Source organism: Sus scrofa, chromosome 1, assembly GCF_000003025.6.
Source record: "Sus scrofa isolate TJ Tabasco breed Duroc chromosome 1, Sscrofa11.1, whole genome shotgun sequence".
NCBI lineage: Eukaryota > Metazoa > Chordata > Mammalia > Artiodactyla > Suidae > Sus > Sus scrofa.
Window position 1 is genome coordinate 177,752,656 of NC_010443.5, and position 27,882 is coordinate 177,780,537.

Here is a 27,882-nt window from a genome sequence, read left to right on the forward strand (position 1 = left end):
GTAATTATAATATAAGTAAAGTATTATATGATAAGAGCAAGTATTCCTTAATATTCAAAATGTCAAGTTGTTTCCTCCTGAGAAAAACATAAAAAGCACCATTGTTAAGAAGTACAACATAGTACAAATCAATATAGGAAGTAAAATAATTATATTTTTGAATTAATAATATGCTGAAATATACTGTAAACATACAGTATTACTTTATAATTATATCTTATTTAAACTAAATCCAATAAAAATTAAAAGATATTCTTATTTCAAACTAGTAAGTTATTAGAAATGAGTTTTGGAATTATGTCAACAATTATGCTACTGTGTTTAATATTTTGAAATGGCAAGATGTGCTTCACATTTGGAGACTTTTTTTCCCTAGTACTTTTCTCTAAGATGTTTGGTTTAACTCCATTAACTATCCCTTTTCTCTGTACTAGTAACTCTGAAGGTTATATGATTTTTTAATTTTATTCAATTTGCATCACTAAAACAAGAGCATTTAAGTTAATTTCGCTTCTCTTCTTTGGTGCATTGTGCATGCATATTTACATTCATGTGAACTGATATTTTAGAAGGCAAGTAATCTTGTATTTGGTCAAGAAATTTCATATCAACACAAAATTCAATTATGAGGATGGATGGAAACAAGATAGATTTGTGTGTGCGTGTGCATGTGCGTGGGCGTGTGCGTGTGTGTGTGTGTGTATGTGTGTAGATTAATGAGGAGAGGAACATAGTCATATTAAAGACACTTCAGAAGCTCCTGTTGTGGTGCAGTGGGTTAAGAATCTGGCATTGTCTCTGCAGTGGCGTGGTTTCGATCCCTGATCCCTGGCCTGGGAATTTCCATAAGTTGCAGGTGTGGACAAAAAAGAAAAGAGAAAAAAACAAAGAAGGACACTTCAGAGTGAAAACAGACTTCAAAATGATTGGCTCAGAGAAGAGTGCCATTGTTAACAAATTAGTTTTTTTTCCCAAGGCACAGCAAGCCAAAATGCTGGGACACTGAGGTTTATAGCAAATAGAAAGTTTATTCCAAAAGCAGCCAAACAAGAAAATTGATGAATAAGTCTCAAATCTACCTCCCTGAAGGTATTTTTGTAAAGAATCAAGAATCAGGGTGGTTTGAGGTGTGGGAGCACGGGGAAAGTTGATTGGAAAAGGTGCTATAATTGTGTAACAGTTATAGTCATCTCTGTCTGGTTCATGGCACTTGAATTAGACACAGCTGACTCCAAGTTCCTGAAAACAACTCAGGCAAACATCCTATTGTTTAGGTGGCTGGTCACTTATATGTCAGGCAAGTACTTTGTAGTAACAATTAGAACAACCTTGATTAGCCCAGAGGCAGGTCACAGCTAAAACGGATTTAACTACTGATTAACCATGATTTGAACACCACCAAGATGGTGGCGTGGGTCATTCCTGAACTTGCTCTCTTTGCAAGGAGAACAACTAACAACCAACTATTCATGGTTAAGACAACACTGAAAATCCTAGAACACAGGGGTGAGGCTGAAGCACCCCTTGAACTACAGAGACCAAGACAGACTGCATTATAAGGGTAAGAGAAGCAGCTACACACTGCATTTACCCTCCCCGGAGGCTGGTCTGAGAGGCCTGCCCTGAGCTTGTAGTTCCTCTAGTGGGAAAAGAGAGCTCAGGGTGGATATCCTGCACCCTCAGTGTTGTGAGTTGCTTATTGGGAGTTCCTCTCAAACTTGCCCCTAGGGAGATCACAGGGGAATCTGCTAGGGTTGACTGCTGATTGCAAAAAAGAAGGGGAGAAGGGCTCACAGTAATCAGTACTGGGATCCTGGTAGAATGACTGGCTTCAAAAAGGGCATAGATGAAACAATATCGGCAGTGTTTGGAGCAAATATTTTGGAGCCTGACTGACAAGTTAAGTTCTGGTTTTGCCACTCAACAGAGTTATGCTTTTTGGCAAATCACTTTGTGTCTGTTATTCAGTTTCTTCTTTGATAAATTATAATAAAAGAAAGTACCTCATAGGGTTATGGTACTAAATTAATCATTTTAGATTAATCATTTAAAACTTACCAGTCTTTGTCAGCTGTAATTATGTCATAGAAGCACTTAAAATATCTAGGTGTATTAATAATAGCTAACACTTTTTGTAGAATTTACTTTGTCCGGCACTGGACATACATTACTTCATTTAATCCATTCACTTGGTCTCTGTGTACCAACAGGAAAATAATAGCATATTCAAAACAAGTAATGGAAGGAGAACTGAAACTACTTAAAGAAAGGGTTTTGATATCATAGGGCTAACACAACAGGGGGTCTTTACCAGCCCTATGCTTGAAGGAGCGAATGGAGTTACTGGGACCTAGTGCATGTAACTATATGGAGAGTTTCCATCCAGATGCTGTGCTCTTTGGTAGGTGGTTGTAGCCAGTCTACAGTAACTTGGCAGTAATAGAGAATAAATAACCCTCATACCCCACCATCTCTATATCCAGTCCAGTGTCATGGTAGAAGGCAAGGGAGCTCAATGCTTTGGTACATCTAAGTAGACCTCTCAGCATATAGTTAGTGAGGGGTAATTGGGAGGAAAATCTGGTGGGTAGACATAAAGTACATAGCACAAAACCTTATGGAACAGGAGCTGTTGGTATGCTCAGGTACAAATGAAAAAACTGAGACCCAGGAAGACTACATAAGTTCTAGGACCACAATTGCTAAGCAAATGGTGGAGTCAAAGTTTAAAACCAGGCAGTCTGGCTCCCAAGGCAGTGGTCTTAAATACCGCCATACCACACAGTATGTTTCTACTGTAGTTTTTACTTAGCAAAAGCAGAGATAAAATAAAACCACTCTTATCTTTCTGAGAAGAGTTATCTTAAAAAATAGGGAAAGTCATGAGAAAGGTATTGCTGGTATAATTTATTTTAAATGATAAAAAGTAATTGAAAAAGTATGAGTATTAGAAACTTGGGAAAATTGGAGCTTTTGAGTTCATAACAATCATTAACTAGAATATAGAGCAGAGTTGGTTGCAAGCTCAAAGTTGTAAAAATCTTGACCATTGATAAAAGACTTTAGACAATTAAATTGTAAATTTGCAATTAAAAATTATTAGACTGAATAAGTAAAAACTGGAAGTTTTTCTTCTAAGATCAGGATCAAGAAAAGATATCCACTCTTCCACTGATATTCTTTATAGTATTGGAAGTCCTAGCCGTAGCATCAGACAAAAAAAAAAAAAAAAAAAGACGTAAAAAGAATGAAAGAAGGTAAAAGGAAAAAGTAGAAAAGAAGAAGTAAAATCACTTTTATTTGTAGATGTCATAATATTATATACAAAAACCCTAAAGATTTCATCAAAAACTAGTAGAGCTAATAAATGAATTCAGTAAAGTTGCAGGATGTAAAATCAATGTATGGATATCTGTTGTATTTCTTTGTTTTATTTTTAACTTATTCAAATTTATTTATTTTATTTATTTTTTAATTTTTTTCCATTGTACAGCATGGGGACCAAGTTACACATACATGTATACATACTTTTTCCTCCCATTGTTGTGCTGTGATGTAATTATCTAGACAAAGTTCTCAATGCTACTCAGCAGGATCTCATTGTAAATCCATTCCAAGAGCAATAGTTTGCATCTGTTAACCACAAGCTCCTGATTCTTCCCACTCCCTCCCTCTTCCCCCCTCTCCTAGGCAGCCACAAGTCTATTCTCTAAGTCCATGATTTTCTTTTCTGTGGAAATGTTCATTTGTGCTGGATATTAGATTCCAGTTATAAGTGATATCAGATGGTATTTATCTTTCTCTTTCTGACTTACTTCACTCAGGATGAGAGTCTCTAATTCCATCCATGTTGCTGCAAATGGCATTATTTTGTTCTTTTTATGGCTGAGTAGTATTCCATTGTGTGTGTGTACCACTTCTTCCTAGTCCAATCTTCTGTTGATGGACATTTGCGTTGTTTCCATGTCTTGGCTATTGTGAATAGTGCTGCAATGAACATGCGGGTGCATGTGTCTTTTTTAAGGAAAGTTTTGTCTGGATATATGCCCAAGAGTGGGATTTGTGGCATCATATGGTAGTTCTAATTATAGATTTCTAAGGTATCTCCATACAGATCTCCACAGTGGTTGTACCAATTTACATGCCCACCAACAGTGCAGGAGGGTTCCCTTTTCTCCACCACCCCTCCAGTACTTGTTATTTGTGGACTTATTAATGATGGCCATTCTGACTGGTATGAGGTGGTATCTCGTGGTACTCTTGATTTGCATTTCTCTAATAATCAGGGATGTTAAGCATTTTTTTTCATGTGCTTATTGGCCATCTGTATATCTTCCTTGGAGAACAGTCTGTTCAGGTCTTTTGCTCATTTTTCCATTAGGTGGTTGGCTTTTTTGCTGTTGCATTGTATCTATATCCTAGAGATTAAGCCCTTGTTGGTTGCATCATTTGAAACTATTTTCTCCCATTCTGTAAGTTGTCTTTTTGTTTTCGTTTTGGTTTCCTTTGCTGTTCAAAAGCTTGTCAGTTTGATTAGGTCCCATTGGTTTATTTTTGCTCTTATTTCTGTTGCATTGGGAGACCTGAGAAAATATTCATGGGGTTGATGTCAGAGAGTGTTTTGCCTATGTTCTCTTATAGGAGTTTGATGGTGTCTTGTCTTATATTTAAGTCTTTCAGCCATTTTGAGTTTGTTTTTGTGCATGGTGTGAGGGTGTGTTCTAGTTTCATTGTTTGCATGCAGCTGTCCAGGTTTCCCAGCAATTCTTGTGGAATAGACTGTCTTTTTCTCATTTTATGCTCTTGCCTCCCTTGTCAAAGATTAATTGACCATGCATGTCTGGATTTACCTCTGGGTTCTCTATTCTGTTCCATTGGTCTGTCTGTTTTGATACCAGTACCACACTGTTTCGATGACTGTGGCTTTGTAATATTGTTTGAAGTCTGGGAGAGTTATGCCCCCTGCTTGGTTTTTGTTTCTCAGGATTGCTTTGGCAATTCTGGGTCCTTTGCGGTTCCATCTAAATTTTTGGATTGTTTGTTCTAGTTCTGTGAAAAATGTCGTGGGTAATTTGATAGGGATTGCATTGAATCTGTAGATTGTTTTGGGTAGTATGGCCATTTTTACAATACTAATTTTTCCAATCCATGAACCTGGAATATCTTTCTATTTCTTTACATCTTTAATTTCCTTGATTAATGTTTTATAGTTTTTGGCATATAAGTCCTTTACCTCCTTGGTCAGGTGTATTCCCTGGTATTTGATTTTGTGAGGTGCAGTTTTAAAAGGTATTGTATTTTTGTATTCCTTTTCTAATATTTCATTGCTTGTATTGAGAAATGAGACTGACTTCTGAATGTTAATCTTATATCCTGCTACTTTGCTGAATTTTTTATTTAGTTCAAGTAGTTTTTCAGTTGAGTACTTAGGATTTTCTGTGTATTGTATCATGTCATCTGCATACAGTGACACTTTTATCTCTCTCTTCCTATTTGAATGCCTTTTATTTCTTTGGTTTGTCTAATTGCTGTGGCTAGGACTTCCAAAACCATGTTGAATAGCAGTGGTGAGAGTGGGCATCCCTCCCTGTCTTGTTCCAGATTTGAGTGAGAAGGCTTTCAGTTTTTCCCCATTGAGTATTATATTTGCTGTGGGTTTGTCATAAATAGCTTTATGTTAAGAAATGTTCCCTCAATACTCGCTTTGGTGAGAGTTTTTATCATAAATGGAATTTGGAATTTGTCAAATGCTTTTTCTGCATCTATTGTGATGATCATATGGTTTTTGACTTTTCTTTTGTTAATGTGGTGTATGATGCTGATTGATTTGTGTATGTTGAACCATCCTTGTGAACCTGGGATGAACCCTACCTGGTCATGTTGTAATATGTTTGGATTCGGTTGGCTAAGATTTTGTTGAGAATTTTTGCATCTATATTCATCAAAGATATTGGCCGATAGTTTTCTTTTTTGGTGGTATCTTTCTCTGGTTTTAGAATCAGGGTGATGGTGGCATCATAGAATTAGGTGTTCCATCTTCTTCAAGCTTTTGAAAAAGTTTAAGGAGGATGGGCACCAGATCCTCTTTGTATGTTTGGTAGAATTTACCTGTGAAGCCATCTTGTCCTGGACTTTTATTTGTAGGGAGTGTTTTTATGACTTCTTCAATTTCATTTCTAGTGATTGGTCTGTTCAGTTGGTCTGTTTCTTCTGATTCAGTTTTGGCAGGTTGTAAGATTCTAGAAAGTTGTTCATTTCTTCCAGATTGTCAAATTTGTTGGCATATAGTTGTTCATAGTATTCTCTTATTTTTTTTATTTTTTTATTTTTTTTTTTGGATTTCTGCAGCATCTGTTGTGATTTGTCCTTTTTCGTTTCTAATTTTGTTTATTTGGGTTCTTTATGTCCTCTTCTTAGAAAGTCTAGCCAGAGGTTTGTCAATTTTGTTTACCTTTTCAAAGAACCAGCTCTTGGTTTTATTAATTTTCCCTATTGTTTTTTGAATCTCTATTTTATTGATTTTCTCTGTGGTCTTTATGATTTCCTTCCTTCTGCTGACTTTAGCTTTTGCTTGTTCTTCTTTTTCTAATTCATTTAGGTGGTGGGTTAAGTTGTCAATTTAGGATCTTCTTTTTTGAGGAAGGCCTGTATTGCTATGAATTTCCCTCTGAGCACTGCTTTTGTGTTGTCCCATAGATTTTGAGCAGTTGTGCCTCCATTATCATTTGTCTCTAGCTATTGTTTAATTTTCTTCTTGATTTCCTCATTGACCCATTGGCGTTTTTAGTAGCATGTTGTTTAGTCTCCATGTAGTAGGTTTTTTTCTCATTTCTTTTCCTGTGGTTGATTTCTAGTTTCATGCCATTGTGGTCAGAGAAGATACTTGAGATAATTTCTATGCTCCTAAATTTGTTGAGGTTAGCTTTGTGCCCCAATATGTGATCAATTCTTGAGAATGGTCCATGTGCACTTGAGAAGAATGTGTATTCTGATTTTTTGGGATGTAGTGTCCTGAAGATGTCAATTAAGTCTAACTTTTCTATTGTTTCCTTTAGGATCTCTGTTGCTTTATTGGTTTTCTGTCTAGAGGATCTGTCCATTGATGTGAGGGGGGTATTAAAGTCTCCTACTATGATTGTATTCCCATCAATTTCTCCCTTTATGTCTATTAATATTTGTTGTATGTATCTGGGTGCTCCTATATTTGGGGCATATATGTTGATGATAGTAACATCCTCTCCTTGGATGGATCCCTTAATCATTAAGTAGTGTCCTTCTTTGTCTTTATGTCTTTTGTTGAAAAGTCTATTTTGTCTGATATGAGTATTGCAATTCCTGCTTTCCTGTCATGTCCATTGCCATAAAATATTTTTTACAACCCCCTCACTTTCAATCTATGTGTGTCTTTTGTCCTAAAGTGAGTTTCTTGTAGGCAGCAGATTGAAGGTTTTTGCTTTTTTATCCAATCAGCCACTCTGTGTCTTTTGATTGGAGCATTCAGTCCATTGACATTTAAAGTGATAATTGATAGATGATTATTTATTGCCATTTTGAACCTCATGTTCCAGTTGATTCTATGGTTCTCCACTCTTCCTTTCTTTTTTTTGGTTGGATGGTCTCCAATTTTTTTCTGCTTGAGTGTTTTTCTTTTCATTTTTTGCGAATGTAATGTTTGGTTTTGACTTGTGGTTGCCCTGTTTTTTTGAGTGTTAACTCCTTCCTGTAATTGTGTGTTTTAGCCTGATAGTCTTGTAGGTTCAAACACTTCATTACCATACTAAAATTAAAATTAAAAAAAAAGAAAATTAAAAAAAGAATCTATTTATTTCCTTACTTCCCTTGCCTACATTTTATGATTTTAATATCTCTTTTTTATTTTTAATTTTATTTTGTTTGAAACATGTTCATGATTAGATCTGTATGCTGGCTTATTTGAGTGTCTGCTCTCTGACTGTGGTTTCCTCCATCCTAGTTCTTCATTATTTTTTTTTTTTTTGATTTAGAGAAGCCCTTTCAATTTTTGTTTGTTGGAAAAGTTTTTATTTCCCCTTCTCTTTCAAATGATATTCTTGCTGGATCGATCTGTCATATTTCTATACACTAACAATAAACTATAAGAAAGAGAAATTAAGAAATAGTCCCATTTATAATTACATAAAAAACAAAGTACTATGGAATAAATTTAATCAAGGAAGGAAAAGATCAGTACATTGAAATCTGATGAAAGAAACTGAAGAAGATAAGAAAAAAAAAAAGACAACCCATGCTCACGGGGATTAAAAGAAATATTATTAAAGTGTCCATACTAACCAAAGTAGTCTGCAGATTCAGTGCAATCCCTATGCAAATTCAAATGGAATTTTTTCAAAGAAATAGAAAAATCAATCCTACAGAGTTCCTGGGGCAGTGGGTTAAGAATTTAACTGCAGTGGCCTGGGTTGGTATGGAGGTCTGCATTTGATCCCTGCCTGAGGCACAATGGATTAAGTATCCGCATTGCCACAGCTGCAGAGTAGTTTGCAGCTGCTGCTGCAGTTCAGATTCAGCTCCTGGTCATGGAATTTCCATATGCTGTGGGTGTGGCAAAAAAAAAAAATCCTAAAAAGCTGGAGACAAAAAAATCCTAAAAAGCTGGAAGCATTAAACTTCCTGATTTCAAACCATATTACAAAGTTATATTAATCAAAGCAGAATGCTATTGGAATAAAAAACACACACACAGACCAAAAGACAGAATAAAGAACGCAGAAATAAATCCACTTATATCTGGCCAATTCATTTTCACCAAAGGAACCAAGGATACACAATGGGAAAGGATAGACTCTTCAATAAGTAGTATTGGGAGGTGCTCCTGCTGTGACACAATAAGTTAAGGATTTGTCATCTCTGGGGCAGTGTGGGTTTGATCCCTAATCCAGTGCACTGGGTTAAAGCTCTGGCATTGCCAAAGCTGTGATGTAGGTTGCAGCTGTGGCTCAGATTTGATCCGTGGCCTGGAAAATCGCATATGCTGCAAGTGTGCAAAAAAAAAGTATTTGGCAAACTGAACAGCCATATTCAAAAGAATGAGACTAGACCTCTATCTTATGCCATATACAAAATTTAACTAAAATGAATTAAAGACTTGTATTTAAGACTTAAAGCCATGAAAATTCTTGAATAAAACTATGAGATGAGTTGCTTGACATTGGTCTTAGAAACAATTTTTTGGATTTGACACCCAAAGCAAAAACTAACCAGTGAGACTACTTCAAATTATAAAGCTCTGTAGAACAAAGGAGTTTATAGAAAAAGCAATCTACAGAATGGGAGAAAATACTTGCAAATCATATATCTGCCATGGGATTAATAGCCAAAAGAAATAAATACATAAAATAAGTAAATACATTTTAAAAAATGAATAGTCATTTTTCCAAAGAAGACATATAAATGACCAACAGGTACATGAAAAGATGCTCAGAATCACTAATCAGCAGCATAATACATATCAAAACAACTGTTAAGATAGCACCTCTCAGCTGGAAAAGCTGTCATAAATTGGTGCAGTAACAATGGAAAAGAATAGAGAGGCTCCTCCAAAAATTAAAAGTAGAACTACCAGAGGATCTACTAATCTCACTTCTGGGTCCATATCCAAAGAAATAAGAAGAGGATATGGAAGAGATAACTGCAGTCCCACGTTCAGTGCAGCATTATTCACAATAGCAAAGATAAGGAAACAACCTAAACATCCATTAATGGATAAAGTTGTGGCATATATACAATGATATACTATTCAGCCATGAGAAAGCAGGAAATTCTGCCATTTACAACATGACTGGGTCTTGAAGCATTACACTATATGGAATATGCCAGACAGAGAAAGAAAAATACTGAATGGTGTCACTTATATATGGATTCTTAAAAACAAACAGGGTCAAACTCTTGGAAACAGATAGTAGAGAAGTGATTGCCGGGGTGAGGAGTGGAAGAAATAGAGAGAGGCTCATAAAAGGGCATATATTTTCAGCTATAAGATGAGCAGTGTCTGAGGATCTCATGTAAAACATGGTGACTATAGTTGATAATAGCATATTATATAAATTAAATTTTCTAAGAGAATACAATTGAATATTTTCATCAACAAAAAGAAAAAAATGTGAGGTGACAGTATGTTAATGGTAAGAAACATTTCACAATATATAGGTACATCAAATCACAATATATAGGTGCCTTTCACAATATATAGGTACCTTTCACAATATATAGGTACCTTTCACCATATATAGGTACATCAAATCACAACAATGCACAGTTCAAATATCTTACAATTTTATTAAATATACCTCCATAACACTGAAAGCTATTGGAAAGAGGGATAATAGGAATAGTATTTATAGAGACAAACATAAAAATTATACAAATAAAAGAGTATTTGCTTTGGCCAACATAAAGTATTTTATATTGGGTGAGATATTGATAGTGCTAAGCTGAAAAAGAAAGTCATGTCTGTACTTTGGACATTGTTCAAGAAGAAAATATAGAAGGGAAAATTACATGACTTGAGGCCATCCACATTATACTGTTTTAGAATAAGTTCCCATTTTCCTTCCAACTTCTCTGCTAGGAACTGGTAGTCTGAAACTAATCATGATAACAGGGAAGTTAATCCCAAAACAATTGAGATTGTGCAAAGGCATTGAATCACGTTTAAGGAGCTTAGCTCACTAGCACTAGATAATCAGCTTTGTAAGACATATCTGCAGTCCTAAACTTTTTTGCTAACTCCACTCAGGACACTTTTGTCCAATGTCTTGAAAGTTCTTCACATTTGACCTGTAAAGATAGTTCATCATCCCTCCCCAAATCTGTTCCTATTTCTTTTTTTAATCTTAGTCTCTTAATTCACTTAATTCCCCTTGTCATATGTTCCTGAACCTTCATAGTTCTGTCCCATTCATGAGTCCATTTAGCAACCATTTTTCAGAAGCTGCTGCAAAAGCATTCTGTCATTTCTTTTTGTTTTGTTTTGTTTTTTGCTTTTTAGGGCTGCACCCACCACATATGGAAGTTCCCAGAACAGGGGTTGAATCAGAGCTACAGCCGCTGGCTCTCACCACAGCCACAGCAACACCAGATCCAAGCAGCATCTTTGACCTATACCACAACTCATGGCAACACTGGATCCCTGACCCACTGAGCAAGGCTGTGGATAGAATCCGCATCCTCATGGATACTAGTCAGATTAATTTCTGTTGTGCTACAACAGGAAGACCCTGTACCATTTTTCAAATCTCCTACCAATCCACTCAAGTAATCCTAGTTCAATCTTTTATTACATTAATGCAAGAAATAGTATATTGAACATGTATAGGGAAATACAAGGCTGAGTAGTATGTTGCATATGCTGTGAATGATCTCATGGTTTAGTCTTGCTCCTTCCTGGATTATTGTGTCATCTTCTTTCTGGCCTTGTTTTACCCATTTTCATGCTAGTCTAATTAATCCTGAGGGCGGGCCACCACTTACAATCCAAAAATATAGATCTGATCATGTCATATTCTAATAATCTTTTCATGTGACTTTCCTAAATCACCAAAATTCCATTATGGATGAACAACCATTGTGGAAGTAGTTCTAAAATTAATGTTTCTTATTTTCTCAAGTGGGAGTGCGGGAGAATAAGTGGTAAATAAAGAAAAAAAAGTACGTTTTCTTGGAGGAAAATCTTTGGACTTTTAGATTATCCTCTATCGATGAATTAAAAGAAATGATAAGCTCTAAGAAACTCTTCATAAGATTAACATCTAGTTTATGAATTTGGGAAAAAAATGCCTTTTTGTAATTATTTTAAGATGCTATGATTCTAAAAGTTTTACAGCAGAAAGTGGGACTATAACCTTCAAAAATTAATTATGCAACTATTTAACAGGATTTTTAATGTTCACTTGTAAGAATACTGCATAAAGCAGAGAAAATAAAACAGCAAATTGCTGTATTACAGGCTAAACTATAAAAGAAATAAAGACTTAAGTGGTTTCTTGCCTTGCACTCCTAAAATCTCTCTTAAATTCTATAATAAAATTATCATTCTACAAATTTAAATACTCTAATGATGTTAATGATATTAGATTCTGTCATTTCTATCACTTTTATTTAAACTTTCCCAATTTTAAGAAACAAGAGGGAAGAGGAGATCTATAGTGATGGACACCACAGTAGTGATTTAAATGAGTATTATGGTCCCTTAAGAATAAGTATTTCTCCTCCAAGCAGTGCCCAGATAGGGCATTTCTAATTATTACAATTTATTAGACTTAATAATTTTACTCACAACAGAATGAGACAGTTAAAATGTCACTTCACAGATAAGGAAATTGAGGTGCATAGAATTGAAATAATTTGCCCAGGGTCACATTGCTATTAAGAGCTGGAACTGGAAATTAAACCCCAGGTTTTTGGTCACATTGACATTCCTAGTTCTTTCCATATTGTACTGTTCTTCCAATCAATATTTTTACTAGACTATTTATCACTGCAAATATTCCAAATCCAATTACAGAAGTACTCAGGGGCGAGTTAAATTTTGGCCTCCAAATGCTGCTCACTGGGAGTGTGGTAATGGTCCCTCAAAAACTGTCTTGATTTATCTGTAGTCTTTCCTCTTGGCTTGTTTCAGAACTGAAATGCTGCTTTGACAAACACTTCATTGTGCTATTAAACACTGTTTTCTTTCCCTTGCGACATAGTTTGCCAGACTCATTTTTTTCCTAATTTCTTCAGCATAATCTTCACTTTCATGTTGATTTCTTTTCCTACCCAATTTAGGATCCTCTTATTTTTTATTTTCCATTCTGTAGTCATATGCTCCTACTGTAACATGGATTCCTATAGTACTATTTTATTTTGTTTCCAGTTATCGCATAAAAGATTCTTTTCCTTTAAAAGCCTTGATTTTTAGTAGAGACCATTTATTTCCTGAGTAAGCTCAGCGAGAGAAAACACATTCTCTCAAAAATGATGCAAATGTCCTATGTAGTGGAAGTGGAAAAGTCAGGAAGGGGAAAGGGAGCTAGTAGATATAATAGCTTATTTTGGCTGTAGATCAGGTCTATATAACAAGAAGTGGTTCAGGCACTGGGGCACACATAGACAAAGTGTGAAATTTGGCAAACCAAGTGATGCCAAAATCACATGCCCATGGAAGGAATAGGTGAACCAGCATCCCTTGTTCTATCAAAGTCTCCTGTCAAAGGTGAGCAGTCAGCAATTTCTGGCTAGGTATGGAGTGTATTATTGCTGCATTGTAAAAATACATTAGTCTTTTATAAAGTCACTTTATAAATAATAAAATGTGTCCAAAGCCATCACATACCTTGATTATTTCACATAATATTTAAAGCCATCCAAGGAAAATGTCGTTCTTACATTGAAGAAAGTAATAGAAAGTCATGATAAGAATGGAATTTGATACTTGGCCATGTATTCTGAGGAATACGCATTGTACTGGTCTTGTGCTCATTACTAGAATTAAGTTAATGCCCAAACTCACACGGGAAGCTTAGGAACACTAGTAAAATAGGACATTACAGGACTTCAAGTCTGTAATTTGTTTTAATCCCCAAACAGAATAGATGTGCTCTCCTTCTATTTGGCTGCTCTAAGTCTGATGAGGCAGAAAATTATATGGAAATCCTGGGATGGCTATGTTCTGATAAGAAATTTTTTTCAAAAACTACATAAGCTGGACTCCTTATGAGTAAATTTTAAAAGGAAAACTGATGCTTTTGATGAGTAATTACTAAACACTAGTGCTGCTGATGCTGGGACTAGTGTTAGTTTTATGTGTGTGTGTGTGTGTGTGTGTGTATATATGTACACACACATATACACACATATATAATGTTTTATTGTGTATTTGTATATATGTATATACTTATACATATATATGAATTTATATATGTATTTATATATATTTATGTGTTTTATATGTATTATATATAATACAATATATAAATCTATATTATATAAATATAATACATAACATACATACTATATGTTATGTATTATATTATTTTTATATATAATGCAATATATAATATATATTACTATATATGTATTAATATTTGGTCTAAATGTGATAAGAAAATATGTTGTTTTTAGTAAATAAGATCTATTAAATATAAAGAATTATTCTTTGTGTTCATATAACCAATTTCATGTGTTTTTAAGAAAAATAAATTGTTCTATTTTAACATAGTAGTAAAAGATAATAATATGTAGTGAAAAATAGCTATTTTTTAATTGTCAGAGACTATGTACTAGGCAGTGTTCTTAACTATTTATACATACTGCTCCTGTGGTGGATACCTTGAAAAAGAGCCTCATATTATTTGTTGCTTCTCTCATTAAGATGTGGGTTTATTCCTTTACATTAAGATGTGGGGTTTATTCCTTTTCCTTCCAATCCCTATGATTTGCTATGACCAATATAAAGTGGCAGAAGTGACTTTTCTGCTACTTCCCAGCCTCAGCCTCAAGGTGTTTTTTTAATAGATTCCAGTCTCTCCCACTTGGAATGTTGCCTACCTCAATGTAAGAAATTACAGAGGTGTTCCAAAGAGGCAGCAAGAAGGAGAGATATCAAGGCACCCCGGCTAACAACCAGCTGTTTGAGGGTAGACATCCTGAAATACTTAGCTCTAGTGAAACTTCCAGATGATAAGTTCATGCATGATCCTAGAAGAGAGAGTAGCAGAACTCTTCTGCTGATCTGCCAAGAATGCAGAATCCCAAGCAAATTAAATGGTTAATATTTCTAGCCATTTACTTTGGAATTGGTTTTCTATGCAGCAAGAGGGATCTACTACACTTCATTATCTTTATGCTGCTATTCTAACTTTCTAGCATGCTCTTGATATCTGCATTTTACAGATGAGGAGACAGACTCAGAGATGACAACAAATTCAACCAGCAGGTGGAATTTCTTAGATTCAGGTATCAGCAAAATTTTAGAACCTAGTATGTTAAACAGATATTTGTTTTGTTCTTAAATATTCATGTCTATTTTTTAAGTTAGCAATACTATGTTAGTATGTTTATCTTTTGCTTAAATAATTACCATTCGGTGAAAAAAAAAGTAGAGCCACTCTCAGAATATTGATCATATCCTAAAACATGAGATAATTATGTTTAATAAAAATTCTCATGCCCATTGCTCTATGTCTTGTCTGAAGTTCCTGAATGTCAGGACTGAGGGCAAGTTTGGTATATAGATATTTTATTTAGAAAATTATCCCAGGGAGCAGGAGTAAAGAAATAAAACAGGGAAACAAGAAAACCATCCAAGGATGTAATATTAAGTTGGCACCTGAGCCACCTGAGCTCTATCCTGAACCTCTTGAGAGGTCTTATGAAATTAGCTCATGACTCTTTATTCTCGGAAGAAAGATAGAAGCATTTACTATTAGGAAGAGTGGTTTCATGAGTATTAACTTCCCACATTTCTAGATAACCCAAGCGTCCTAGAGTAGAAAAGAAGAAATACTGGCATGAGGCAAGACACTGTCAATTGCATGTTCACAAATCTGCTCAGTGTCTGCGAGGAAATGATGACCAGAACATTGGCAGAAGGAAGAGGTGGGGCCAGGAGGATTTGAAGTGACCATAAGATGCATCTTATACACATACTTAAATACATTTCTTTAGAAGACATGGCAAGAATAGTGATTTGTATAAATTCTTAGTAAGGTTAAGTGACCTCAGGTTGAATGCTCTAAAACCAAAATTAGAAAGATTACTACAGAGAAGAAAGCATTGCACTTTTTTCTATGACCTCTGACTTCTACAAACTTATTTCCAGTCCAATGTCAAGAGCAAACTAAGAGAGGCATTAAACTGTATGCGTATTTGACCTTGACAGAACTTTCACTAATTTGCACACCCCTCCACTTTCTCTTTTGCTTTTGAAAGCCAAACATTAGTAATAGATCCATGCAAGGGAAATACTAAAATTCTCTTAATGAGCTACCCTTGCATTTGGTTATATAAGGTCAAAGGAAAATGCACTTTATATTTGAGCCAAGGCAACTACTCACAGCAATGTCAGTGTGAGAGAACCAATTTGAACTTAACATTAATTAGCTTTTTACTGGGCTGTAAAACTTGCTCAATGTATAAAGTAGTTCATAATTATAGGAGATAATGGTCATATTCTGAAGAACTGAGGCAGAAAGACACTGAATAAAGAAAATTGCATTTAGGTCTGAATTTTAAGAAAGTTCAATGTATTTCATTGGGAAAATATTCTTTGGGAATATTTTGAAATAGTTTTAATACTGTGAATTTTATAAACTTTTAAGAAATGCTGAATAATTGTGTTAGGCCTGCAATGGCAAAAGTGCAAATTAATACATATTTACATTTCATAACGTTACATGAAATGAGATTTCTTATCCCTTGGCATTAAGTTTTTCAAAGAAATCAACCTATTCTTTACAGCTTCAGTAAGGTACCGAACACTCGTTATTCAACACTGGCATAACTGTTATATCTATAACCAAGTGTAATAATTCATGTTCCCTTATTTGAAAGGGGCAGCTTCTTTGCTCTCAAAACAAACAGCTTTGATGTAACTGAGACCTTTAAATATCACACATATTATATCACATATATTAAGTATTGCTTCCAGAACAATGTCAATTTCCTTGCTTCTTAAAACATTTCGATTGCTGTTTAGTGCCCAAGAGGCTAATTGCAATGGGGAGGCTGGTGAGGAGTTAGCGGAATTTAAAGATTACAAAATATGAGACCAGGTACAACCACTGCCTAAACCACTATTGAAAGTACAAAGAACTTTTGTGAAATGCTTTTGAAATTAAGTATTTTTGTACTTTAGTGAAGGATGTAGAGTAGATAGATGTTCAAGTGTCATCCACAAGGAAATTTTGATTTTACTAATATTAATTTACATTCTCCAACTAACATGAGGAAAAGTGTGGAACCCAATATTTACTTTGCTTCATTTTCTAAGAAATTATAAATGACGTGATTTGAGTGAATGCAGTTTACAGAGAGTAATTTGGAATGATAAAGTACCTCTTAGTTCTCAAATTAATATAGGTAACTTTAATGACTCTATTATTATGTAAGATAATATGTAAACACTCAACCTGGACATTTCAAAGTCAAAAAACTGCTGAATGACACTTTTGTAATTAAACAAGGCTTATAATCATCATCCATCTTGGGTCTACAGAGAAAAAAAAATAGTGAAATAGGGATGAAAAAGAAAAATCAAATGCCAAGAATTCACAGGTGATATTTACTTAAAATCTAAATATTATATTCAAGTTACAGAATTTACAGTGACATGCTGGTGCTTCAATTTCTTCTAGAGTCAAAAGCCTCATTAACTTTCTTCATAACTATTGTTGATACATCTCTAAGTAGTAGAATCTAGTGTCAGATTTTTCATTCTTATTATCAGAAATCCAGCACAATAGCCCCAAGAAAAATAATTACTCTAGTTCCTGATATTTTTTTAACTTGTAAATAAGACTTTTTTCTTATGACATGTACTTACTTGCAAGGACAAAAGAGCTCTTTTTATATACATAGATCTATGTGTATATGATTTCATAATTTTTTAATGAAAATATAAATTAATTTCTTCTTAGATATAAAATATGTTGAATTTACAAATAAATATAAAGGGAATATTTAAAAGCATAAATTACTGAAAGTTTGGGTCCATTTAGTTTCTTAAACAGGGGAAAAAAACAATAGGTACTAAGGATAAATAGTGTTATAAAATCTCAAAATTAGATGACCCCAAAGTTTATGGATTCATAAGATTTTATACCATATCCTGAAGAGTCAAACAATATCTGTGAATTCACTATTAAAAGTATTCTATCTTTCAAATATTTTGTGACAGTCTTATTAGGAATATTCTTCCTAAAATCATATATCTAATAGCAGTCAAAGGCTATTTTGAAATGCTGTAGAAACCATGGAAATTGGCAAATGCTGCATATCTGCTTCTCCTTACCCCATCTCAGGGAGCAGCTACTAACATTTATTGACATGCTATTTTATATTATGTTTGTGCCTGCTGTGTGTTTATTAATAGTTTGTTCCTATATATTTATATATATAAACACCATACGTGTTTATTTTAGTGATTCCAACTGGGAATGATTTTCCTCCTAGAGGGCAGGTATGATCCTTCTAGAGATGTTTTTAAGTCATAACTATATGTTTACTAGGGATGCCTATTGGATGGAGGCTAAAAATGCCACTAACCATCCTACACTGCACATGATAGTTCCACAACAAATAATTATTTGGTCTAAAATGTTAATATTGCCATACTTGAGAAACTATGTTATATTCTTCTTTGTGTAGATTGCTTGTTTCATGTCTATTTGAATTATAAATAAAGTAGAGCATTTTTTATATCTCTTTTGTAGACATCTGAATTCATATTTTTTGGATAAATAACTAGGTGTGGAAATGCCAAGTATAGGGTATGTATGTTCAGTTTTAGTATACTGACAAAAAGTGTCCCAGAGTGGCTGTTCCATTTTATGCACCTAGCAAAAATATGTAGAAGGATAGTTACTCTCTATCTTTACCAATACTGGGCCTTTTGGATGATTTTCTTTTTGGTAAAATTTGTAGACAATAATAACTCATATTTTAATTATATAATTTTAAGTGATTTGATATATATTACAACATAGAATAGTTCTATCAACCCCCAAATTCCTTTCCTCTATGAATTAATCTCAACCTCTATAAAAATTCATACTTCTGATTCTATTAAAATATATTGATTTTGCCAGTTCTCAATATTCATATAAATGTAATCATGCTATATCTGTTTTTTGCGTGTCAGTTTTCTCCTGTTTAATATAATGTTAACATAATTTTGAGGTACAGGACTGTAGTTGCATGATTCAGCAGATCACTTTTTCCTAAATAATGTTCCCCTCTGACCATATCAGTTTATCCATTCTTGTTGATTTGTATGTTTTTATGACAATTTAATAATAAAGCTTATATTTTGTATGTAATGATTTCACTTAAGTATGTTTTATTTTGGGTCAGGGATAAACCCCACAAGTGTAATTCCTGGGTCAATATTTTGGGTTTAGTAAAAATTCACCAGTTTTCCAACACAACTTTACAATTTTACATTGCTCCAGCAATGTGTAGGTGCTCTATTTGCTGTACATCCTTGCCAATATTGGTGTTGACATTTAATTTTAACTATTCAAGTAGGACTGAAGTGGTATGCCGTTGTATTCTTTATGTCATTTCACTGATGACTAAACATGTAGAGCAGATTTTCATGTTCTTATTTCCCATTGAAATGTATTACTTGTGAAATATCTTTTTAAAATTTTCATCCAAAATTCCTTGATTTTAAGAAATTATTTGTTGGAGTACTTTATGCATATTATTTTGTCATATATATGTACTTTAAATACTTCTGTCACTTATTTTTAAAAAATTTCTCTTATGATGACTTTTGATGAGAAATTTATGACCTTGTATTTATGCAGGTGGTCCAGCAACATTTGATGAAAAAAGAGTTTCTTTTTTCAGTTTCTTTCCAACTTCTTTGGAATCTTTGTCAAAAATCTATTTACTTTATAGGCGTAGGTTCATTTAGGGACTTAATGTTCTGTTCAACTGATTTATTTACCCTTATACCAGTGTTACACTATCTGGAATATTATAGCTATAATTGAATTTTGAAATAGAATAAACATTACAGTACTGTTATTTTGTAAGATTATTTTGGCTATTCTAAGACCTTTTCACAGCCAAATAAGTTTTAGCTTCAGCTTGTCTATAAATATACCTATTAATATATTTTTTCTTTTTTTTATTTTTAGGGCCACACCAGCAGCTTATGGAGGTTCCCAGGCTACAGGCTGAATTGGAGGTACAGCTGCCAGCTTACATCACAGCCACAGTAACGCCAGATCCCCAACCCACTGAGGGAGGCCAGGGATCAAACCTGCATCCTCATGGATCCTAGTCAGGTTCCTTAACTACTGAGCCACCAAAGGGAACTCTGCCTATTAGTATTTTAACTGAGATTCTGTTGAAACTATAGAACTACTTGCAAAGAATTTACATATTAATGATTATCTTCAAATCTGTGAACATATTATAACCTTCCGTTCATTTAAGTGTTAATTTCTCATAGCAAAATTTTTTTGTATTTTCAGTTTGGGAGTGCACAAGCCTTTTGTTAAATTTATTCTGGTGTATCTTTCTGATATTATTGTTTGAATTTTATATTTTCCTAAACGTAATATTTCAATTATTCTACTAGTATAAAAATACACAGTGATCATGTACACTGTAACCTTCCCAAATTCATGTCTAGACGTGGAGGATTTTTTGTAGATTCCTTGGGATTTTAATCATGTATCTATGAAAAAGACAGTTTAACTATCTCTTCCATTTTTTACGCCTTTCATTTCCTTTATGCGTTTTATTTATTGTTTATACTGGCTAGCATCTCTAAAACAATGAAGAACAGAAGTAGTATGAGCAGACATACATGCCTTGTTTGTGGGAAAGCTTTAAACTATGAATTCAATGTTTTTAATTGGTAGATTTATTCAGATTTTCTCATTCTTCTTGAACCATCATAGTTAATTTGTGTCTTTCAAGAAATTTGTCCAAGTCATCAGAGATTTTGAATTTATTGGCATAAATTTGTTCATAATATTAACAAATTATTACTTGATGTCTAAAGAAACTGTAGTAACTCTCAATCTTTTTTTTTTTTTTTTTTGATCTTTTCACCTTTTTCTAGGGCTGCTCCAAGGCATATGGAGGTTCCCAGGCTAGGGGTCGAATAGGAGCTGTAGCTGTGGATCCAGCAATGCCGGATCTGAGTCACGTCTGTGACCTACACCACAGTTCACAGCAATGCTGGATCCTTAACCCACTGAGCGAGGCCAGGGATCAAACCTGTGTCCTCATGGATGCTAGTCTGGTTTGTTAACCACTGAGCCACAACGGAAACTCTGTAACTCTCAATGTTGATAGCAATAAAACAGTATTTTCTCTGTCCTTCCTCATTAGTATTGTTAATGATTTATCAACTTTATTAGTCTTTTCAAAAAGAAAGTTTTGTTTTCTTTGCTTTCCTCTATTCTTTTTTTGTTTCTTTAAATTTTTCACTCTCATCTTTATTTTTTATTTCTACTTAATAATTTTTCTCCTTTCTTAATAGCTGCTTAGGTTATATTATGGACTGAATGTTTGTGTGCCCTAAAAGTCATATGTTTAAATCCTAATCCTCCTCCCCCACAATGTGATGGTGTTAGGAGGTATTAGGATTGTATTAAGAGGACCTTTGGAAGGTAATTAGTACCTCATGACTATTACTCTTACAAGAAGGGACATGAGAACTTGTTCCTCTCTTTCTGCTCTATCTTTACCATGTGAGGATAGAAGGAAAAAATGGCCATTTGCAACCCAGGAGGCAGGTTTTCACCAGGAGCTGACTCTATTAGCCAGGAAGTCTTTTAATTGTTTTGGATAATTTGGAAAGATTTTAAGAGGGCTCATGTTCCCACAGTTTTTTGAGATGTGATTTCAAAAAATTATGGTGGTTTGATTTTTATCCCCAAGATGAGGTAGGCTAGGGAATGCTTATTAACAATCATTATACATTTTGATGTAAGTTTTAATGTTTTTATCATTTCACTGTATCCCTGTTTAAGAAATTAAAACCTTTTCAATATACATAAATGTTAATCTTCAAATGTAGGAAATAGTAGTAATTTCACATCTGTTACAACATGCTCTTAAGGAGAACAAACTTAATTGTGGCTCTAAAATATAAGAGTGGAGTAAAGTGCAGGCTATCATGTCCTATTTTACAGAAAAAAACATGTTTGTCCTAGAACTAGTGCACCATCTTGAACAGAATTGGTGATACCTAATTTTTTTTTTTTTTTTTTTTTTTTTAGGAAAGCTCAGCACATTATATATTTAGGAGTATATACAATAGAAAGTAACAGAATGATTACATTTAAGGGAAAGCTGTGTGGTGAAGGAGTAGTTAAGCTGGTGTGAAAAGGAATGATTTGATGAAATTGTATGTTGTACCAAAGAGTTCACTACACAAGGATCATGCTGAGAAAACTTCAGGGTCCCAACTTAGCTTGTGACTGTTCCTATGAATCAAGACTTACTCCCCTCACTGTGTAACTAACAAAGTCATCATTATTACTATGTGCTAACACTCAAAAGAAAACAAGTCTTTTCTTTTTAAAAAAGGAACAAAACTACATCAAAAAATTGAATGTATATTAAGTTGAATTTTATTTCATTCACTCTATATACTTTAAAATAATAGACTTAAGTGCTATTAAAGTGGTAATTTAAAAAAAAAATGTTCAGTGCTTTATCCAAAGGTGAACACTTTGTCATTTTATCATTCCTTTTTTGGACTTTTCAGTTTTCCTGTATTAACAACTCTAATTTGGCTCTCTTAGCTCTTGGGCTAAGGAGAAATAGAAGAAAAAATTAACTTTTAGTAGGCTGACAATTGAGTTATCAATTCATAACTTATTTTAAATTCTTCAATCCTCAAAACTACCCCTAACTTGATGACATTAAGCCACAACCATTACATTCTGCTCACAAATATTCTGGATCAAGAATTCAGATGAGGGAGTTCCCTTCATGGCACAGCAGAAATGAATCTGATTAGCATCCATGAGTACACAGGTTCGATCGCTGGCCTTGCTCAGTGTATTAAGGATCCAGCATGGCTGTGAGCTGCAGTGTAGTTTGCAGACATGGCTCAGATCTGGCATTGCTGTGGCTGTGGTATAGGCCAGCAGCTACAGCTCCAATTCAACCCCTAGCGTGGGAACCTCCATGTGCCACAGGTGTAGCCCTAAAAAGACAAAAAAAAAAAAAAAAAAAAAAAAAAAAAAAAAAAAAAAAAAAAAAAAAGAGAGAGAGAGAGAAAGAAAGAAAAGAAAAAAGAATTCAGACTGAGCATGGATGGGGGCTTGTCCTTATTCTTTGATGTTTGGGGTCTTGGTGGATGGCTTCCCACTTGAACAGCTGTAAAAATTTGAACTGTTGGGAACTGAAGTCATCTAGGGACTTCCCTCAAATGTCTGGCTCCTGGGCTGAGAGAATTTGAAGTGTAAGCTCTATGGAGCTGTCAGCTGCAGATCTCATGTGCTTTCTTCATGTGCTTCAGACTTCTCACAAGCATGGAACAAGCATTCCATGGAACCTAGGCAGAGCTGCAAGCCTCTTTATGACCCAGTTTCAATAATCATGTATCATCACTTCTGCTGCATGATACTGGTTATAGACAAGTCACTTTGGCCAGCCCATTCTCACAGGAAAGGGATTGCACTTTACCTGACTCTTGAAAGTGGAATGGCAAAGTTGCTTTGCAAAAGAGCACATAGGATGTGTGATAGAGTTGTGACTGCATTTGGAATGTAAAATTAGCTGAATATAATTTTAATTTTTATAAATTATTTAAAGAGCTACTGAGGAATGAACTTAAGACCATCACCAATGCTTTTTTCATCCCAAAGACCGTGTTCTTTTACTTTATTAACTACTTCATTTGTGTTAAACACACAGACCAAATTTTATATACATTTTCAGTTTTAAGACCTTTGTCATGTTTTCGTGGAGTGGATAGGTTAGCATTTCTTTACTTGGCATTATTTGAGCGTGCTGAATTGGATTCAAAAGAAAAAAAATGCCTTATTTAATAAATTAGGGAGAAACTAGAGTACTAGAAGTTCAATTTTATAGACAAAGTTTTTATTTTGAAAAATTGCTAGCCTCTGGGATCCTTAACAGTAGCTTGGTCCCCAGGAATTATTGGATCTGGCACTTAAAAGGAAAGATGTGGTACTTTACGAAAGAGTTCTACTACGTTCTTACATTACCATCTAACACCTGGTCCCCAATTTCACCAAATAGAATAACAATTTACATAGTGTAAATATATATTATTATTTATATGAGTTGCTCTAATGTTAAGTTGTAAAATACAATACTAAATGGTTGTAGACAAGTTCTTTAATTCTTCATCTTTTCCTACCCCTATATTTAATAGCAGATTTTCACTTTCTATTCCAATTCCCTATTAACTTATCAATTTGACGGGGATAAGGAATATTAATTCACTGACTGCGATATTTTTCTCCCATTTTTGTGCTGAGTAAGCAGTGAAGTGAATGCCTTGATTTGATGGAATGCACCTAAGAGTTTCAAATTGGCATGATATTTCTAGTTTCAGTCCTTTATAGTATATGCAACATTGGCTTAGTTACTAGGTATCCAAACCCTGAAGATGCATAAATCCATTTGAATACACTTGGAACTATCAGTAGAGGACCAGTGTTATCTACTTGCTAGTTATGTACTTGACATTCACCCTGGGAATGTGTTCCAGGGTGAAATACAGATTCTTTCTTGTTAAAACAGGGCAAGTTTTATTAAACATTTGCATTTTAGAGGATCCAGGAATATATGGGCTTTTACCCTTTATTTGATTATATCTTTAAAGTATCCCTCCCACCCCACCACCAGCATTAACTGTGTCTTATCTTTTTTATCCAATCCGGTCGTAGCTACTTTTCAAATGTGATGGTTTGATATTTTTTTTTCCTTTAAAGTAACTATCAACATAATTATATTTAAATTTATAACTTTGCCATTTGTTTTCTATTTACCCTAGCTATTTTTCATTTTTACTACTACTTATTCCCTTCCTTTTTTCCTGGTTCAATTGAATACATTTCATGATTCTGTTTACCTCTTTTGTTAGCATATTAGCTATAATGCTTGTTTTGTTATTTTAGTGGTTGCTTTAAGGTTTACCCTATGTATCTTTAACTTATTGCAGTCTACCTTCAAATGATATTATTCCAGAAGTTCTCCTGTGTCTCAGCAGGCTAAGGGTGTGACATTGCCCCTGCAGCAGCTTGGGTCACTACTGTGGCATGGGTTCTATCCCTGGCCGGGGAACTTGCACATGCTGAAGTTTTGAACAAAAATAAAAAATGGTGTTTTTCATATATATTATAAAGCCTTACAGTGACATAATTTCATTCTTTTTCTCCTAGCCTTTTTTTCTCTTATTGTCATACATTTTATCTTTTTAAAAAATTTTTATGGGAGTATAGGTGATTTACAATGTTGTGTTATTTTTAGGTGTACAGCAAAGTGAATCCACCGTACATATATATACATATCCACTCTTTTTCAGATTCTTTCCCCACCTACATTATAACAGAATATGAGCAAATTTCCCTTGCTATATAGTAGATCCTTGTTACTTATCTACTCTATATGTAGTAGTATGCATATGTCAATCCCCAACTCTCAATTTATCCCTTCCCCCCACACTTCCTCCTTGGCAAACATAAGTTTGACATTGAGACCTGAGAGTTTGCTTCTGTTCTGTAAATAAATTCATTTGTATAATTTAAAAATTAGATTCTATATATAAATGATAACATATCTTATTTGTCTTTCTCTGTCTGACTTCACTTGGTATGACAATCTTTAGGTCTACCCATGTTGCTGCAAATGACATTATTTTGTTCTTTTCTGTGGCTGAGTAATACTCCACAGTATATATGTACCACATCTTCTTTATCCATTCCTCTGTCAGTGGACATTTAGATTGCTTCTGTGTATTAGCTATTGTAAATAGTGTTGCAATGAACATTGGGGTACATGTATTTTTTTTAAATTGGTTTTCTCTACGTATATACTCAGAGATGGGATTGCTGATCATATGGTATTTCTATATTTAGTTTTTTAAGGAAACTCCATACTGTTCTCTGTAGTGATTGTACCCATTTACATTCCCACCAATAGTATAGAAGTATTAATTTTTATCCATACCCTCTCTAGCATTTATTGTTTATAGACTTTTTAATGATGGCCATTCTGACTGTTGTGAAGTGATAACTCATTGTAGTTTTGATTTCCATTTCTCTAATAGTTAGTAATATTTAAAATCCTTTCATCTTTGTTTTGACCATCTGTCTGTCTTCACTGGAGAAATTACTCTTTAGATCTTCTGACCATTTTTCTGATTAGGTTGTTTGTTTTTTTGATATTGAGCTGTAGGAGCTAATTGTATATTTTGGAGATTAATCCCTTGTCAGCCACATTGTTTTGCAAATACTTTCTCTCATTCTCTAGATTGTCTTTTTGTTTTGTTTATGGTTTCCTTTGCTATGAAAAAGCTTTTAAGTTTGCTCAGGTGCCATTTATTTATTTTTTGTTTGTTTGTTTTTATGTTCATTACTCTAGGAGATAAATATAAGAAGATATTGCTGTGATTTATGTCAAAGGTTGTTCTGCCTATGTTTTTCTCTAAGAGTTTTATGGTATCCTGCTTTACGTTTAGATCTTTAATCCATTTTGAGTTTACTTTTATGTGTGGTGTTAAAGAATGTTCTAATTTCGTTCTTTTACATGTAGCTATCCAGTTTTTCCAGGACTTACTGAAGAGACTGTCTTTTCTCCATTGGATATTCTTGCCTCCTTTGCCATAGATTAGTTGACTGTAGGTATATGGGTTTATTTCTGCACATTCTATCCCAGTCCATTGATCTGTTTTTCCATATTTCTGTTTTTGTGCTAGAACCATACTATTTAATGACTTTAGCTTTGTAGTATAGTCTGAAGCTGGGGAGCCTGATTTCTCCAGCTCTGTTTTTCTTTGTTAAGTTTGCTTTGACTATTCTGTTTCTCTTGTGTTTCCATTTAAAATTTAATTTTTGGTTCTAGTTCTGTGAAAAATGCCATTGGTAATTTGATAGAGATTGAATTGAATTTGTAGATTTCCTTGGGTAGTATAGTTATTTTGTCAGTATTTTATTTATTTATTTATTTTTATTTTCCCACTGTACAGCAAGGGGATCAAGTTATCCTTACATGTATACATTACAATTACATTTTTCCCCCACCCTTTGTTCTGCTGCAACATGAGTATCTAGACAAAGTTCTCAATGCTACTCAGCAGGATCTCCTTGTAAATCTATTCTAAGTTGTGTCTGATAAGCCCAGTATTGATTCTTCTGATCTAAGAACATGGTCTATTTTTTCCATCTGTTTGTGTATCTTTGGTTTCTTTCATCAGTGTCTTATAGTTTTCAGAGTACAGGTCTTTTGCCTCCTTAAGTAGGTTAATTCCTAGGTATTTTATTCTTTGGACGTAATGGTAAATGGTATTATGTCCTTAATATCTCTTACTGATCTTTCATTGTTAGTATGTAAGAATGCCATAGATTTCTGTGTGTTAATTTTGTGTCCTTCAACTATATCAAATTCATTGAGGAGCTTTAACAGTTCTCTGGTAGCATCTTTAGGGTTTTCTATGTACAGTATCATGACACCTGCAAACAGTGACAGTTTTACTTCTTTTCCAGTGTGGATACATTTTATTTATTTTTATTCTCTGATTGCCATGACTAGGACTTCCAAAACAAGGTTGAATAGAAGTGGTGAGAGTTAACATCCCAGTCTTGTTTCTGATCTTAGAGGAAATGCTTTCAACTTTTCACCACTGTGAATGTTGTTAGCTGCAGGTTTGTTATATATGGTCTTTATTATGTTGAGGTAGGTTTCTTCTATGTGCACTTTCTGGAGAGTTTTCAATCATAAATTGGTATTAAATTTTGTTTAAAATTCTTCTGCATCTGTTGAGATGATCATATGGTTTTTGTTCTTCAGTTTTTTAATGTAGTTTATCATACTGATTGATTTGTGGATATTGAAGAATCTTTGAATCCCTGGCATAAATACCATTGTTGTCATGCATTTTAACTCCACATATAAGCCCTGCAATATATTGTTATG

The 27,882-nt window shown here is 34.1% G+C and overlaps 1 long non-coding RNA gene across 1 annotated transcript in view; it reads left to right on the plus strand.

Annotated features, from left to right (window-relative positions):
- LOC110257017 overlaps positions 1,410–27,882 on the plus strand; it is a 143,178-nt gene continuing 116,705 nt past the window's right edge. The window contains exon 1 of the long non-coding RNA XR_002339166.1: positions 1,410–1,561. This is a non-coding gene — a long non-coding RNA (uncharacterized LOC110257017). The remainder of the gene's footprint in view (positions 1,562–27,882) is intronic.